Consider the following 19,536-nt stretch of genomic DNA (forward strand, 5'->3'; position numbering starts at 1 on the left):
TGTAAATTTTCTTGTGAGATAGACAAAAGTTATAAATGCTCCTGTTAATCGTTTCCACTAAATAGCCAGAAGTAACATCATTCATTGTGCTTAGTATTACCTCAAATAAAGTAATGCATTTATGACTGCATCCTGTAAATTTCTAATGCAAGAGATGTAAAGGAACACTTCTTATTCTGAAGTTTATGCCCAGCTTCAAGCAGAGTATTTTCACCCACCTCACCCATAAATTGGCTCAGGTAATTTCTGGTAGCATCGTATATTAAAATGTTACAGAATAAGCCACCATCCTACTATAAGTATGTAGAAGTGGTAGGTGAGCAATATATATTTTAATACAAAATCAAGCCCAAAAGGAGGAAGTACAAATGAAGAAAAAAACATTCAAGGCCATAAGGTTTGAAGCCCTGGGACCTGAGAACTGGGTGAAAGAAGGAAAGTGAGGCTGAAGTGTCAACCTCCACAAAGGAAAAAGAGACCTGGTACTAAGTGACAGAGCTGAAATGCAGGTCCCTATAGAGATCCAGAGACCTCAATTTCCTGCCTCATCATTGAAGTGATCAAAGGGGAAATTACTTCTCCTGGTTCTGTGCCTGTATGAATCTTTTTTTTTTAAATCATTTCTTTACTTCTTTTTGAGGTTCTAAGGATTGAACCCAAGGCAAGACAGGCATTGTACCACTGAGGTACAAACCCAGCAGGTATTAAGGTTAATAAAATAATGATAACATGAAATTTAAATTAATACAAGTCATTTAATGAAGAACCCCAAACAATTTACATAAGAGTCCTCTAGGATTGTAATGATATAGTTCTAGAAAAAAGGAGTCCAATGTGCTCTGAGAGAGAATTTTGAAAAACAGCTGGCTGCTGAGCATTTTCTATATATATGAAACACATGAATTTCTGATTTAAAAGAGCACAGATTTTTTCATTAACAATTAATCCAGACTTGAAGGGAGCATCAATATTGAAAAATAACACCAAAACAAAATAAATTAATAAATACAATAAGAGAAAAGTGATAGATTATCTTCAGGAAATAATTAGGTTCATAAAACCAAAAAAAAAAAAAAAAAGAAGCAGCTTGAATGAACATAAGAGAATTAATATTTTCAATAAGCTGAACAAAAATGTTGATGCAGAACTTATCTCAAACTATGTTTTCATTTCTAAGTGAGAAAAAAATAAGAATATTTTCATGGAAAAAAAAAAAGAAAACTGGTAGAGACCACTAGCAAAAAGTCACTGATAGGGTATATGTCAGGAAAAAGTTAACACTGAAAGGAAGAAATACAGGATCAGGAGAACTCTAGGCACAAACATAAAAAAAATTGGGGAAAAAATTGAATAGTTAATGCAATAATAATATTTATAATTAATATTGAGTATTAAATAAATGGAAGCAAAATACCACAGAATAAAGTATTAAAGATAGTTAAAAAGACAAGATTCAAAGAATCTGTGAGGTAAATTATTGCTGTGAATATAATCTAATAAAATAGTCCATGGGGGTAAGATAAATTTTTACATATAAAGCAAAAATAAAAGAAGCTAATATGATATATAATATATTCAGGAAAACATAACAGCACTATATACATTCCAAACAGCAAAAGAAGAACATAAATTTATTTCAAGCATCCATATAGAATTCATTTCTTATCAGAGTAAACATTTTGCTCTGCAAGTGACTGTGAAAAGGATGAAAAGACAAATTACAGCCAGAAGACTTCTAGAGCTAATAAAAAGTTTTAGTAAAGCAGCACGATAAAAGATCAACACACATAATAAACCCAATAATAACCCACTGAAAAAGAAATTGGGAAAACTATCCCATCCACATTAACCTCAGAAAATAAAATAAAATACATGGAAATGAATCTAACAAAAGATGTCAAGGATCTCTACAGTGAAAACTGTAGAAAACTGAAGAAAAAAACTGAAGAAGACTTTAGAATATGAAAATTTCTAATGCATCAGATGTAAATATCATAAAATTACCATATGATCCAGCTTTGCCACTCCTCAGTACATATCCCAAAGAAATTTACATCTTGTTCTTGGATCTGCAGAATCAATATTATTAAAATCGCCATACTACCAAAAGCATTATATAAAGATTCAATGCAATCTCCATTGAAGTGCCAATGATATTCTTACAGAATTAGAAAAAGCAATTCTAAAATCCATTTGGAAAAATAAGAGATGTAGAACAGTCAAAGAAATCCTGAAAAAAAAATATGATGCTGTAGACATCACAATACCAGACTTTGAAATACACTAGAGAGCTATAGTAACAAAACAGCATGGTGCTGACAACCCAGACAGACATGAAAATGAATGGAACAGAATGGACACAGAGACAAATCCATGTAGATACATTTATCTTAAACAAAAGAAAGTTGCTAAAAATATACACTGGAGAAAAGTTAGCCTTTTTAACAAATGGAGCTAGGAAAACTAGAATCCTATATGTAGAAGAATGAAACTTGGCCTCTATCTCTCACCCTGCACATAAGTCAATTAAAAGTGGATCAAAGACCTCAGAATTAGGTCTTTAACTCTCCAACTGTTCAAAGAAAATGTAGACCCAACACTGTAACATGTTGGCATAGGAACTACTGCTTAGCAAGCCCCTTAAAATGCAAGAAATAAACTTAAAAACCAATAAGTAAGATCTCATTGAATTAAAAAGCTTCTATACAGCAAAGGAAAGTAATAAGAATGCCTACACAATAAAGATCTTTGTCACCCACACCTCTGGTAGGGTATTAATATTAAGAATATATATAAAGAACTCAAAACTTGACACCAAAAACAAATAACCTAATTTATAAGTGGGCAGATGAACTGAACACACACCTCACAAAAGAAAAAATACTATTGGCCAAAAAATCTATTTTTAAAATGTTCAACATTGCTAGTAATCAAGGAAATACAAATCAAAACTATGGTGAGACTTCATCTCACTCTAGTCAAAATAGCAATTATCAAGAATACAAATAACAGTAAGTGTTGGTGAGGATATGAGAGAAAAAGTACACTCATGCATTGTTGATGGGACTGCAAACTAGTGCAACAAGTATGGAAAGCAGTATGGAGATTTCTCAAAATCTAGGAATGGAATAACCATATGATCCAGCTATACCACTCCTCAGCACATATTCAAAAGAACTAAAATCAGCATACTATGGTGACTCAGCCACATCAATGTTTACAGAAGGACAATTCACAACAGCTGAAATATGAAACCAACCATATTTCAGCTTCAACAGATGAGTAGATAAAGAAAATGTGGTACACATACACGATGGAGTTTTACTCAGCCATAAAAATGAATAAAATTACAGCATTTGCTGGTAAATGGATGGAACCAGAGACTATGATGCTAAAAGAAATAAGCTACACTCAGAAAGTGAAAGGCCCAATGTTTTCCCTCATATGTGAAATCAAGCCCAAAGTAAGGAGGAAAAAATGAGAGAAAGAAAGGAAGACAGAGTGGGAAACAGTGGGGGGATCCCATCAAATAAAAGAAAGATGGGTAAGCTAGGTGGAGGAGACTAAGGGGGAAGAAGAAGGGACAGGATAACGGAAGAATAAAGGAATGAATCTAACCTAACTTTTCTATGCCTATATATGAATATATCACCGTTAATCTCACCATCAGGTATCTCCACAAAACACTAACAACAACAACAAAAAGAAACCTAAAAAATAAATAGCAGAAAAGTCTATAGAGTAGAGGAAAGGAACTGCAAGAGGAAGGGGAAATACTGGAGACAGAATTTTAGTAACTTACATTCCGTGTTTTTTTAATTATGTAAAAATGAATCTTAATGTCATGTATAACTAACATGAAACAGTAAAAAACTGTGAAGACGAGTTGCAGAACCTGAGAAAATATTTTCAGACCAAATAACTAATAAGTAATAATTTCTACAATATGTAAAGGAATCTCAAACTCAGTAGTTAAAAAATAATCCAATTGGAAAATGCCAAAAAGGCATGAACACACTCTTCACCTAAAAAGGACTTATAAAGAGATATTCAATATAATCACATGTCAGGCAACTCAAGTTAAAGTCAAATGTGGTGTCAGTATATGCTCATCAGAATCGGTAAGATTTCAAAAATAATGAGAAAGCCAAGTGGGAATCAGAGAAACTAGATCACGCATAGTTTGCTCAGGGGAATACAAAATGATATAGCCATTTTGGAAAACAATTGTCAGTTTCTTATAAACTTAAGCAAGCAATTAGTTTATGATACAACAATTGCACTCCTGAGCCTTGTGACAAAAATGAAAACATATTCACACAAAACTTTGTACACAAAATTCTTAATAGCATTATTTGTAATAGCCAAAAACTAAATTCATCCTCTATGTTCTTTTAACAGCTCAATGGTCAAACTATAGTGCATACATACTCTGGAATACTACTCACAGAAGAAAAGGAATGAATTATTCTTACATGTTACATGAATGACCTTTCAGGTTATGTTGCATGATGAAGAACCAACAACAAAATCACATACTAAATAATTCCTTTTATATAACATTTTTGAAATGACAAAACTTTAGAAATATATTTTAATGGATGTCAGAAGTCAGAGACAGCTGGGAAATAGCATATATGGTTATAAAAGCACAACATAAGGAATCCTTGGGGTGATGAACTGCTAAGTATCTTAACTGTAGTGGTAGAGACATACCATATACATGTGACTAATCTGTATACATATTATACATACACACACACACACACACACATATATACACAATTTAGGAAAAGATCTGAGTAAAGAAGATGGACTATACAAACATCAATATACTGCTAATGAAATTATATTACCTATAGTATTATAAAATGTTACCATGGAGGGAAATTGGATAAAAGGTGTGTAGCTCTGTATTAGTTCTTCTATTTGCAAATCTAAAATTAATAAATAAAAATTTTAATTCATTAGTGGACAGACTCAATTCAGTATAACAGGACATACAATTAAGGTTTAAAGAATTATAATGTCTTGAACTGACAGTGAGTACAACTTCAAAACCTTAACAGTAACTGGCCCTCCTAAATTCCTCAGACACCAAAGTCAATGCCACTAACTAGAAACTAACCTCATAATATCCATATAAAGTGATTTCTTTATAAATCACTTCCAGCTTTTCATCTCTAAAGAAAATAATTGTGCTATCTTACATGGGTCCTCTTTAAGTTAATTATGTAATACAACTGGCATAACATTCTCTCCAGTTCTACACATTTTCTCTCATTTAACTCTAAATATATTAGGGAGATTATTACTTATTTGCCATTTTCAGATGTATACACTTTAAGTCTTAATTTGGTATAAATAATATATACAAAAGTCTTAGGCTTCCTAAGATTTATATGCTGAAATGATTTCTGGAAAACAAATCATGTTATTTTGAAGGAGGCTAGGATCATTTCTTTGGGAAAATATTATACAAGCATCTGATCAACTTATCTAAAAAAAAAAGTCCTTAGTCAAATTTGTTCAACTATCTGTAACAAACTTTTTAAAGTGATGGAATTTGCGAGAGTTCAAAGCATATTTTCAATAAAATAAAAAGGACTACAGCAGGCACGGTGGCACATGCCTATAATCCCAGCAGCTTGGGAGGCTGAGGCAGGAGGATCTTGAATTCAAAGCCAGCCCCTGCAATTTAGTGAGGCCCTCAGCAACTCAGGAAGACCCTGTCTCAAAATAAAACATAAAAAAGGACTGGGGATGTGGCTTAGTGGTTAATGCCCCTGAGTTCAATCCTTGGTGCAAAAAAAACTTTTTAAAGAAATACAAAAAAATAATATTTTTTTCATTTATTAAAAATGTTAACAACTTACTACAAAATGGACTTGTACTACTAGTATCCAAATACACAATGGTCCTATGAGTCCATCCTTCCACTCTTCCTTTTAAGCCAATTTTCCATAGCTCAGCTTCATAACCTAAGATTTAAGAAACAGAACATTGGATATTGAACTTCTATTAAATAACATGCATATTTCAAATCACTAAAATATAACTAAAGAATTAATAAGCATAATCATTGCAATAATCACAGTCATAGATTTTAATAATTTAAAAAACATTTTTCAAATGATGTGGTATTGGTAACTGGAGCTGGTCTCAGTGGTACAGTACTTGCCTGGCATGTGTGAGGCCCTGGGTTTGATCCTCAGCATTGCATATAAATAAATAAATAAAAAGGTCCACTGACAACTAAAAAAAAAAGTATAGTATTCTACTTATTTCAACTACAATAATAACTCAAATTCAGGATTCATCAATAAATCCACTCTCTAACAGTCTAATCAGAATTTAACATGTCACAAGACTTATAGTCTATTTATAATAGGTTTTACTACTATATTATGATTTAATAATTGTACTTGTAACTCTTTAGTAAGTTCTGCAGAATACAATGTAGTAAATGAACATATAATTTAGTTCTTTGGGTATAGCCCTCAGTTTTCCTATATACACATGCACACATACATACACATATGATATGCATGTATATATATGATGTACAATATAAATATGTTAATAGCATAAAGGGCATCTATACACAGTCACATAGTAGATGACATATTTAATAAATGTACACATATGCATATAGAATTGTATTATATAAAACAGATTTCCATATTTATAAAATTTAAATATTTATTAAATATATATGCACATACATATTTCAAATGCTTCTTTGTTCCTCAACTCCTACCTCCAACATGGAGATTTGAATGAAGTAGAAAGAATGCTTAGTGGAGATTTCACACGTTTAACTTTAGTTCCTACTTATGCTCTCTTTTTTTAACATTTATTTTTTGGTTGGACACAATATATTTATTTATTTATTTTTATGTGGTGCTGAGGATTGAACCCAGGGCCTTGCATGTGCTAGATGAGCGCTCTACCGCTGAGCCACAACCCCAGCCCCCACTTACGCTCTTAACCAATCTGGGTCAAATATGAAAAAACAGTAAGACCAAAAAAACAATACTAAAAGAGCTCTGCAGAAAATGAACCCACATGATGTCATGTGGGCAGACGTGAACTAGGATAATAACAATTTTGTGTAATGCATACCTGCCTAGAGATTTTCCATATATCTTAATTCTGCTAAAGAAAACTGGTTGCATATGATTGGATTCAGCCTTTGTAATCACTACTTACTCTTAGAGCTCCTTTGGTTTTAGAAACATTTCTGGAATATTTTTTTTTGATACTGACTGGACGTTTATATGCTAGGCTCTAGTATTTTCTTTGGAAAACACTGAACAGTCCCTGAAATTCTAACATTCTATTTTCATATGCATTCTTTTTGCTTTATAATTTTCCACTGGAAGACTTTAATTTTCAGAAGCTGCAATGCCTAAGTGCTCTTACCAAGCTTTATTGATTTTGAAGGTGTGAACCATGTAGGATTCATGACTACTTGCTGATACCAAATGGAAATCTATCTGTAGTTCACACCTCTTCACTTGCTCCTGAAACTTCACATTAAAAACAAATTCTCAGGGCTGCAAAGAATGGGCAAGTTTCTTTATTTAAATGTAAATATAATTTGATGATAAATAGTTAGATCCATTTGGCTATCAAGAACATGGGTCATAATGAGGGCATTGAAATCTGCCCTCTATATTAAGTACATGAAGGCAGTTGATCTATTTCTCTCATTAATTATCTTTTAAAATTTAGTAGTAAATAAAATATTTATTCTGACAGTACCACATCTCCACAGGTGCATTTTCCATAAAATGTTAGCAAATTAACACATAACACAAATAATTGATTTTATGATTTAAATTCAGCAGAAAATACTAATAATTAGGGTATTCATTTTCAAAAGGAATTACAGTAACTATACCAATTCCTCTTACCTAGCCTAGGACATGAGTTTTCCTTAAAGCTGCCACAGTCCACACATAAGCTAGCCTTGTAATCTCTGTATGAAGAACAAGGAAATGAAACAAAAATGCAGTTTGTTTCCAAAGTTGCCATGAACAAGTGAATTGCTCACTGGTGGTCACACTTAATATATTCCAATCCTTTAGGGAAAAAAAGCAAAAGAACTATAGATGTATTAAACTGAGATTAATTAAAGAAAAACTGAAGATTAAGTTCTACTAAATTCTGTGCACCTCATAAATATGAAATTGTTGACTACAGTTTAGTTATATCTCAAGCCCCTTAACAAACAGTACCATTAAAAACTTAACTTTAGCATATCTTTTGCAGGAAAATTAATAATATTTTTCATAAAGTAATTACTAATACAGCAAGGATGTTTAATTTCAATAGAAGCAGGTTGTAAAAACACAAAGCTAGCACATTTAATAACTAGTATATATCTCTCTCTTCTAATTCTCTACCTCTAAGATTTCCATCCAGCATTAGAAATACCTATGGAAGCAGATGACATTGAAACTTTATGATCTCTCTTTCCTATCCCAAGGTCTAGCATCCTCTCCCTTTGACCAAACTCGTCTATCTTCAGCAGCTTTTGCGCCTGTGTTATGTCTTACTCATTACTGCTGTGAACCTAAGAATATTTATCACCATGGCTCTAAGATGAGCCAAATCCCATACCTGTAGCTGCTGTTCATCTATCTCTCTATATTAGACAATCAAGAATTGAGAATATTTGTTTGTACAATAAAATGGTGATGGTGAATATTGAATTTTGAGATCAAATGTGTGTTACATGATACTTTAGCTACATGGTGCTTTCTCAATAACTTAAAAGTTTTCCTAACATTTAAAATGATGAACTAAAATCACTGGAAACATTACATAATAGGTCTCATTCATAACCAAATGATATGACTACTGGCAATCTTTATGAATGACTCAGGGTCAAATTAAAGTATTTATGATCAATAACTATCCTGAATCTTGGGGAAAAAAGATTAAATCAAACTATTGCCCAAAGATTAAAACAGAAAAAATAAATTATTTTCTTTCACCATTTCCAATCATGCATAGTTCATTTGCAAATACTATTTCATATACCTGAAAAAATTGACTTAGGACATCCAGGTTGTTTTTTTCCTCCATTTGGATAAAAATCTATATGTCCCAATGGCTCTTGGATACCTAAACCTAAGAAGAAAAGTACCCAAGAATCACAAAGTGTATATAATCAGGTAGGCAACAATCACTTAAAACAAAATTGCTTACAAAATCTATTGAAAAGTACTCTAATTTTTAAATTGAAAATAAAATAAAAGCTGTTTTTCAGATATGAGTTTCTATCATGATAGTTTTTCAAATTAATTCTTTGTGAGATTATATTTAATTGATTTTATATATTTACCAGTCACCAGTTTACTATGGGCCAGTCATAGTTCTTTATGCTATTGGTACATAAATAAGTTTTTAAAAAATAGAGCAAAAATCCTTGTAGTGGAATATACTTTCTAGTGGAAGAAAATTATGAGACAAATAAAAATATAATATTCAAGATAAGTGGTGTGGAGCAAGTGGAGCAGGGCGCAGAGCACACCTAGCTAAGGTGGTAGCTGAATTTTTCAGTAGTTTGTGCTTCCCACTGAGAAGGCTGAAAGTGAGTAAAGATATGGAGGATGTGAGCAGTAAGCCACGGTGATATGTGTGCGAGTAGACTTGGAGTATTTAAGGAAGCCAGGTGGCTGGAGCATAACATGTAAGAAGGATCATCAGAAGACAAGAATTCACACCATATATGACCCTTCTGGTCAGGGTGAGGATTTATTCTCATTTGGGGTTATCATGCCTGGGAGCAGCTGATGCTAACTGGTAAAACTTAAAGAGCACACTGCCTCAGCTGGTATGACTTGAGTCAGGGTGGCTTGCAACATAAAGCTATGAGTCCCAGGATTCTGTAGATCTGTAGATCTTTGGGGCACTGGTGAAAGTTGAAATTCTAAGTCCATTATCAATATGCAGTCTAATACCCAGGGAGTCACTAGAATGAAAAAAAGGGTAGCAAGCTCAGAAAATTCAGGACTACAATTATAAAACCCTGTTGCCAAGTAAGATTGAAATGCTTTGGCTTAAGGCACAAAAAATTAACACAGTTAACACTTGGAAGAAATCAGCAAAATGTTTAGCATAACAACAAAATAATTGAGTCTGACATTAAGAATTATGATGCCAAAGATTCAGCCTCAGCAATTTAGTGAGGTCCTAAGAAACTTAATGAGACCCTCTCTATAAATTAAAAAATATATCTATCTATATTTTATCTTTATCTATGGTAATATGCTCAGTGGTTAAGCTGGGTTCAATCTCTGGTACAAAAAAATAAAATGCCAAAGATTAAGATCCAGCAAATTTAACTAGTATATAATACTAAGAGAACACAGTAACAGCTAGGGAGGTATTAGAAAGACATGAGAGCACTGGTGATATACATAATGGTGGGGAAGTGAGGACCTTTAGCATATAAGGAAATATAAAAGACAACTTAGATGACTTTAATTAACGTCACCAGATTCCAGGGCAGCTTCTGCATTGTATGACTAAAAGAAGAGTCGAGTCCCTCTTTACATCTCATCTTATGCTCAGCTTATGGCATTTAAGCAAAAATGAAATCCAACAATTTGGAGATCTCTGAAGTTTCCTAACATCTAAGTGCAACGTTGGGTTCTAATTTTGGAACCTGCTATTTCTCCAATCTGCCACTGGGGTTGACCCAAACAGGAAAGCTCCAGGATCAAGGGGAAGCAAAAGATACTTATTATAAACTTAGAAACAGCCCTTCATTCAGGCATGTTATTTTTCTTCTTATCAGATGCAGGGAGCTGGGCGGCTTGGTCAGTTTAGATCATTAATTCCCTTGATTTTAAGAATGATGGGGAGAACAAATATGGCCTTTCCATTTTCTTTTTATTGTAAATTATAACAACATAAGAAAGTAACATAAAATAAAGGGCTACAAATATACTATTATGAGGCAAGTAGCCTCGTACCTACTCATGTCAAGAAACAGCACCTAGAAACCTCATTGGCCTTTATTCAGTCACAAGCTTTTATCTATCCTCTAAAGATAACCAACATCCTTTCCTTTAATGAAATCATTTTTTATATAAATTTATATGCTATGAATATATACAAGACACTACATATACATAAAACATATACATATGCTTTTGTGTCTGGTTTTTTCTAATGATCAGTCTGTTTGTGGTGTTACTCCACATGATCAGGTGTGAAGGTTATTTACTGCTACGTAGCCCTTCAGTGTATGAGTATTCCACAGCTTTATTTGTCCTCTCCAGTTGGGAGACATTTGTGTTGCTTCTATTTTCAGGATAATATTCATTCATACTCTGAAGAGTATTGAACATATATTCATGTACATGCAAAGGCAAATCTATTGACTGTACACTGGAAGTGGAATTGCTGTTTTATAGACCATGAATATCTTCAGTTTTAATAAATAATGCAAAAGTGTTTCCAAAATGGCAGCACCAATTTGAGCCTCTATCAACCACATTTGAATATTTCTGTTGTTCTATAACCTCTTTAACAAATGGTCTTGCCAGGGTTTTGAATTTTGGGTCTCTTTATAAGCATGTGGTATTTCATTCAAGTTTTAATTTGCATTTTTCTTTTTACTAACTTTAAAAATGTTCCATATGGTTATTATTTATTTGGAATTTTTCCTTTATAAAAATGCCTTATCAAGCCTTGATTTTTTTAAAATATTTTTTTAGTTGTATATGAACACAATATCTTTATTTATTTATTTATTTTTATGTGGTGCTGAGGATTGAACCCAGTGCCTCACATATGCCAGGCAAGTGTTCTACCACTGAGCCACAAACCCAGTCGAAGCCTTGATTTTTAAAATTTGATTATTTTTGTCCTTATTATTAATGCACTCTTGTCTTAAAGCTCTTTCTCCCCATATTTTTGGTTTCCTCTTTATATTCTTTTTTTCCATATATTTTAGTTTTCAATGGAAATTTATTTTATTTATTTATATGTGGTGCTGAGGATTGAACCCAGTGCCTCATACATGCTAGTCAAGTGTTGTACCACTGAGCCAGAACCCCAACCCCTTGCTTTTTACTTTCTAAAATTTTTTTTATTAAGTTCTCAGTCTTTATGTAAACAAATATTTAAGTCTTCTGACTTGGGTTATGAGCTTTGTGTGATTTGGAAAAAATACTATTCTCTACTCCAATATTATGAAGATTTTAAAATTGATACTACATAAACTATTTGCTTTTCCTTTTCCATACTATATGCACAGTGTGGACAGGATTTTAATTATATGTAAGTTAGAGGGTTTTTCCCAACTTCAATAATTAACAGGTTGAAACAGAATTATTTGTTGAAATTTCATTTTCATTTCATTTTGCCCAGCTGTGCCCCACCTGCCCTGAATCTCAGAAGTTTTACAAAAAACTTATTTTATTTTATTGAATTTTTTGTCTTCCTTATGTTAGTGCCACACTGTCTTCATTTCTATGAGTTTATAATAAAATTTAATAATAAAATTTATAATAAAATTTATTTTTCACAGATGTCAAAATAAAATTTGACATCTGTGAAAAATATGTACCTTTTTTCTTCAAGACTGCCTTAGCAATACTTAGCCCTTTTTATTTCAAATTAATTTAATACTTAGTTATTTTTTAAAAGATGGAATTTAGGTTTAAAAAAGGGGGGAAGAGGATCAAATCAATGACTATTAATGGCTTGAATAGAACAAATTATGTTACCCAAAATTTTCATTTTTAGGATGATGTGCTACTTCTTGAAACCTGAATGAGGCAAACTGAGACAAGCAGTGTCATTCGACAATGCAGGAAATCATTAACATGAAACATCTTATCCACATCCCTTCTTCCTCTTATTATCTCCTCTTCTCCAGGGTCTACATTTAATTTTTCATTTTTAAATCATTAAGCCACTGCTTTACCTTTGGCATCAGAATGGATGACATCAACAAATTTTGCATCAGTGTAATCTAATCTACTATTTGATGGTTTTCCAGTAAATTTTGGCCCAGCAGGATCAAGACCTGAAATTCAAGAAAGGAATGATTAATCTAATCAAGTCTTACTTGATGCTCATTTATTGCATGGTTGTATTATTTATATTACATTAGAAACATACTAAGCACTTTAAGTTGAAATCTGCCCCAAAACCATATTTAAAGGTAAGTAAAACTTGATAAATAGCATGTATCTTCATTATTTGAATACTTAATATCAACATTTGAAGACAGTCAAACTAAACCACCTTAGAGATACCTACACACAACATTTTGAAACATTTCTAGAATTTTAGTTTAGGTAACAATTGTTAGCAAATTAGAAGTTCTGTGTTTAATAACAACTATAACTTCTCCTGGAGGGGAAAAGATAATAAATAGTATGTGTACACATTCTCTTAAGAAAAAAAAATATTTAAAATTTCTATGTAATATAAGTATTACTTATAGAGTAGCTTAAATTTTACATAAAATTCTAGACTCATGACTTTCTGAATTGTATCAAAAGTCAGGGGAGATAAAATTAATTTCCTTGAAAGCATCTATGCAGTGGAAGAAAGTACCATCTTAAAAATTTATTTGAAAAATATGTTGCTCATCTTGGGCCCTTCTAGTATTCTTATTTTATTTAAATAGTCCCAATATGGAGCCATTAAATTTGACTAATAGGTAGAAATATATATCCATCCATACAAATTTTTTCTCGTCTCCTTTTCCTCTTTTCTAAAACTCAACTAAAAGTTTATTGTCTTTTATTAATACTTCAAAATGTTATCAATATTCTACAGACATATATATATAAATAACTGTTTTAAAAATAACATAAATTGTTCAAGGAAGGATATTGTAATTCTTCTAAAATCACCACCACTTCTAGAGGAAGGAAGAAAGTCTATGTTGGCATTATTTGGTTACTGAGTTTTGTGGATACAGTAACTCTGTCATGGGAATATGTGGGAAATTGGGAATCAGAACTCCTCAAACTTGGATACTGACTCTTGATTCTTCTAGCACTCAAGTATAACACTTTAAAAACTGAAATACAGTTTTGTGAAAATTAAGTACATCGCCATATTCTCACCATTCTTATCTCAGCATACATGAAGTACAATAAAGTTTAATTTAATGTGCTGAATTTTCCTGTGTATTCTTACAACAATAATTTAGATAGAAATACAGGGATAGATCTTTTGCTCTCATTTCTATCTCAAGTCATATGAGCTGTTTTCAGAACTAAAAAATATTTTAGAATCTTACTTATATCTAATATTTGAAGACGAGTACAGAAAAATAAATGTGCATACATAATTTCTATTGCTTCATTTTTGTACCTGCTAAATTTTAAATAACTTCTGATACTTTAAAGTGTGCTAAAATAATAATTTATTAAAAATAGTTTTACCTGTTATTCTTCCAAGTCCACCATGAAATATCTTTCCAACAAAACCACTAATATGAGCTCCCAAGCTCATGCCTATGAAGTGAAAATTGTCAAGAGATGCTCCATGTGTCTACAATTGAAATTAAGAATGTCACAATTTTCATTTTGGGTATTTACAAATCCTGTCTCACACAACCATGTTCTAAAACTCATTCTTTTTTTTTTTTTTTTCTCATGGCTTAATTCATTTCTGGTTGAAAGAGAAGATAACTTTTTAAATTTTTGAAACAAGTTAAACTTTTATTTAATTATCATTAAACTTTTATTTAATTATCATTAAACTTTTATTTAAAGGTAAGTCACTATGTATAGCTTGTTTTTTGTTATAGCAGTTCAAATGAATTAAGACATACCCCAGATCAATCTGACTCCAAAGTTTATGCTAATCTGTCTCTCCATTTTCTCTGTTTAGGTTCTATCAAAAATCCTAGAAAAGCTGGTGAAAATGTAATAATCATTTCTACTTCAGAAATGATAAAATGAGGATTATGGATTTTAAGTGGCTTCCCCTATCACAAGCTGGATAGTGATGGAATCTAATCTGCCAAGGTCACGGTTTGAAAACCTGTTAGTCAATGGGTAGAGGTGGAAAGATGGAGGTGTTAGGAGCTTACATGAGGGTGTATTTCTTCCACCATATTCATAAGGAAATAATAGAAGACTTGTGGGCAGATCATGTCTAGTCTACATGTTGACATGCCTGAAGGCTTACAGAAAGATGTAAATTGCCACTAAGGGAAAACTAGACAGGCTTTCCCAGCACAAAGCAATAAAATTCTTAAAATACTTCAGAGCAATGCCCCAAAACTTGAAGGAAATACTTCTCCAAAGTTTAGTGCTACTGAACAATTTGTGTTATTTTTTAAAACAGTTACTGAACATTGAAGTATTGCTAGAAATTTATCTATGCTTCAAATTTTCCCAAGTTTCTCTAGTTATCTCTCACCCTTTCCATACTTTGAGGTTCGTTTTTATTATGTAAAATCTATAACCACTAAAAAATTGATTGTGCACTTTTATAACCTACTGATAGCAATGAGTAAGGCAATTATCTCCTTTGCCTTTCATAGGGATGGTATGATTTTCTCCAAGTTAGGAAACATAAAAATAATAATGAAAGTTGATTGTATTCAACGATTACTAAATGGTATTCATTGGTTAAACACATACATACACATGAACATTTCTTATATATCTATGTATTCTTCTAATATTTCTATAAACATTATTATAAAATTTTATCCTAAATGCAAAAATAAGGAAATGCACATACAGAGGTTAACGAATTGTGATGGTTAGTGAAGGATCTGGACTTTGAACCACTGAGTCTGACTTCTAGCCACTATATGTAGCTGCTTCTTGGATTTGCTATGCTTGTTTAATTTCAGCAAAGACTTGGAAGTTCAGCACAACATGTGCAATTTCAAGCCCAAGAATGTACCACAGACCAAATTAACCCTTCTGTCTTTCAATTACCCATAACCCACCACCTCTCAGGACAAACATGAGTCTCCATAAAGGTTGACATGGTTAAGAAAACTCATTCAAACTATAGATGACCCAGAACTGGCCTAAATTTACCTGACCCGTCCCCACTTTGAGCAAACCTGAATGGAATTTCCTTTGATATTGATAAAATTAATCTACTTTTCAGACTGTTTTCCCCTGTCTCTTACCAAATTCATATTTGATTAATGTAAACATGTTAAGACATATTTTAGGGAGAATATCCAAAGAATGAAAAGATTATATACTTTATCCCCTCTGCCCACTTAGGATCACTACTTTATTCTGAAGTTAATTTAGTTAGAGTCAAAAAGTCTTACAATGTTTTAAATTAATCATAATAAATGTTTATGAGAATTATTTTAAAATAAGGCAAATCTAGATATACAATTATATTTTGATGCAAAGATAATAAGACTGCACAAATTAGAATTTCAAAGCTATAATTCTAAATGGTTATGGGAAAAAAGTATTACTTTTATTATCACAAGTAGTATTACATAACACATTATATATTGTATAGCAAGATTAATGATAAAATTTCCAGACTTACCAAAAGATATTGAATGTACTCAGTCAAAGTCTCAGCAACTGTTCTGGTGTTTTTAACTGCTCTGTTGTAAATAAAAGTTGTAGCACCATGGTTCCAGTCTACTATAATTACATTAATATCTTCTTTATGCAATAAACTCCTTATAAAATTTGAAAGCCATGATGGGGTGGAGCCCATTGGTCTGTATCCAAGAATCAGCCAGACTGTTTTCTTTTGTGTGTTGAAATTAACATTGAGTGAGTTATTGAGCCCTAATAGTGGCTCAGCACAGTTCAGGTTGTTCCTTGTATAGGTCATCAGAACTATCTTTAATCTGGGAATAAACAAATCTTTTCAGGAATCCTTTACACTTAGATGAGAGAATTCAATGCATGGTCTTTTATTCTCTGAAATTAAAATTTAAAAAGTCAATCAAGCTGAGAACTTAGATATTATTGGATTCTTGATGCTGTTATAAAGAACAAAATTGAATATGAGGGTTGGGGGATTTCAAAATTTTCTTAGCAATCAAATATAATTCACTAATCAACTGCACTGTTCAAAGTAATGCACTGATCAGGCAAAAAAATATAATTTCTAAACTAGAAATAATAAAAAAGTTACAATAGACAATATAAATAAATATGATTGGTTAAAAATCATGAGTTGTTTATCTGTATAAAATAGGAAATTATAGCAATGTTTGTGACTAAAGTCATGAATATTGCTAATAAAGAAGTGATGAGCCCACCACCAATAAGATAGATAAATTGATTTTGAATTATGAACTTTAACAATAGCTTTATAGAATAGTACTTATATATGAATAATAAGCTTTAGGTAAAAAGACATTTTACTTGACCAGTTCTCTAATGAATATGAATAAAAACAAGATAACATTTTCCTATCAAATAAAAATAGAAAAATCTTCCTATACCATTGATAAGGGTAAATACCAAATGACTGATAAACACAGTGAGAACATATAAAATGACACACTCTTTGAAAAATTTATATTTATGTGTGTATCTCCATATGTGTGCACCACACACTTATTCTTGGCACAAAATTATAAATCACTTTAAATGTCATTATGAAACTATATGTGTTCTCTCTCCCTCTCTCTCTCCCTCTCTCTTTCTCTTTCTTTTTCTCTCCCTTTATAATTCCCAGAAGAAACCAAGGCAGAAAATAAAATAACTAAAAAAGATTAAAAATGCTCATTGCCACATAGTAAAACAACAGCGCTTTTTATTTTCTCTTTCATAGATTCTCAGAATTGTAACTCTTTTCATAATAACAACATAGTCCCAAAAGGTTTTTTCCAAATAAACTTTTAATGAGAATGTGTGCTTATATTCCTTCTTGAACATTAACTCTATAATATTTGGAAGAGAATTTGTCAACATATATGAAATATTCACAAATGTGTTAGTATATTTTATCTCAGCAAATCTACTTCTAAGAATCTATCAGAAAAAAACAAAAAGAAATGAACTAACAAATATTATTTTATTACTGGACATATATATTTTATAATAATCTTAATTGTGAATATATATTTGCAATATTATCATAATCACTGAGGTACAGTAAAAGGAGAAAGACATTGAAGGAGAAGCAAGTTATACATTCAATTCCCAGGCAAAAAAAACTAGGGTATCCTTGGAAAGTTAAAACCTTGATTCTTTATATGTTTTAAGTACTAGAGAATGAGGAAGTAAGAGAAGGAATAGATTGAATCATAGTGCCTATGAATGCTTGCTACACTGTTCAAGTTGTGTAAGAAATTCTGTACCTCCACCTTATCTTATCAGCAGAAATTGAACAAGGGCCAAATGCAATCAATGAATCCAAACTGCTGACCCACTCCAACTCTAGGTAGCTGTTACATGGCCCTAGAATGAATAATGGGGAATTATTCACTAGGATTACTGTGAAAAAAATTAAAGGAAAGAAACTATCATCCAAAACCACCAGCAGACAAATATATTATTTATTACCAGATGTACAAATAATTGCAGAAATAATTTCTATAGAGATAGCATCCCCATTGGAATGCGAAGAAAAATCTCATTTCAGAAACACAAAGCAGGAAGCCATTAAGAGAAAATTAACTGAGGTTAAAAAAAAAAAACAGCATCACATGGAGAACAGAATAATGAAATATTCTAGTTTATGAAAGTAAAAAAAAAGCAATTGCAGAATTAAAATGCACATTATAAATGTTATAACAAACATGGAACTCTCTTATAGCAAGAAATAAAACAAGAAAAATTAAAATTATGAAGGGAAACATACATTCAAGAGAAAGAAAGATGATTCAAATCTTAAAATGTTGTTGTTCCATGGGCTGGGGCATTGGGGAGGGGGTGGGTAGAAACTACAAAAATTAAGGTAATTGCATACCAGGAGTTGCAAACTGAGAAGGTTCACTACAATGCAGAGAAAGTCAGTTAATCAGACTCACCAAGAGGTTTCCTAGAAATTCGTTTGAAGTTCCATGAAAGAGAGAAATATCCTAAAAATAGTAAGGCAGAAAATATAGGTTACAAACAGAGGAATGAAGTAATGATGACTTCATGTTTTCCTTTAAATGAATACATCAGACAGACAAAAGTTATAAGTGGAAAGTTTGGGGCCTAAGAAGTCTATGTCTTTCTAGAGGACTCTACTAAGAATAATACAGCACACTTTCTGAATCATCATTGTTACTTAAAAATGTTAGATTTATTGGAGATAAGATCGACAGAATTTCATAGTATAAAAAAGATTGAAAGTGAATGTGCAAATAAGGTGAACACTGATTTAGGTTGAATGTTACAAAATTGGATAAAACAGAAAAGCAATAACAAAAGTTATTTCTGTATGTCCAAATTAAACTAATAGACAGAAGCAAATATTAAAAGGAGTATAGAGGAAGTGGGCTTAGTGCAAAAAGTTCTTAATAGAGGAGGAATTTGTAAAAATTCAAAAATTTTAACTGTAGAAATAGAAAAATAGTGTATTAAAAAATATTGAAAACCCAAA

General features: G+C 31.7%; 1 pseudogene; it reads right to left on the reverse strand.

The window, feature by feature from the left end:
• The window catches only part of LOC143390283 (lipase member I-like), a 52,488-nt pseudogene extending 35,583 nt beyond the window's left edge, over positions 1–16,905 (reverse strand).
• Positions 16,906–19,536: the final 2,631 nt, after the last annotated feature.

The sequence above is a fragment of the Callospermophilus lateralis genome, unplaced genomic scaffold, assembly GCF_048772815.1.
Source record: "Callospermophilus lateralis isolate mCalLat2 unplaced genomic scaffold, mCalLat2.hap1 Scaffold_52, whole genome shotgun sequence".
In the NCBI taxonomy this organism is placed as follows: Eukaryota; Metazoa; Chordata; class Mammalia; order Rodentia; family Sciuridae; genus Callospermophilus; species Callospermophilus lateralis.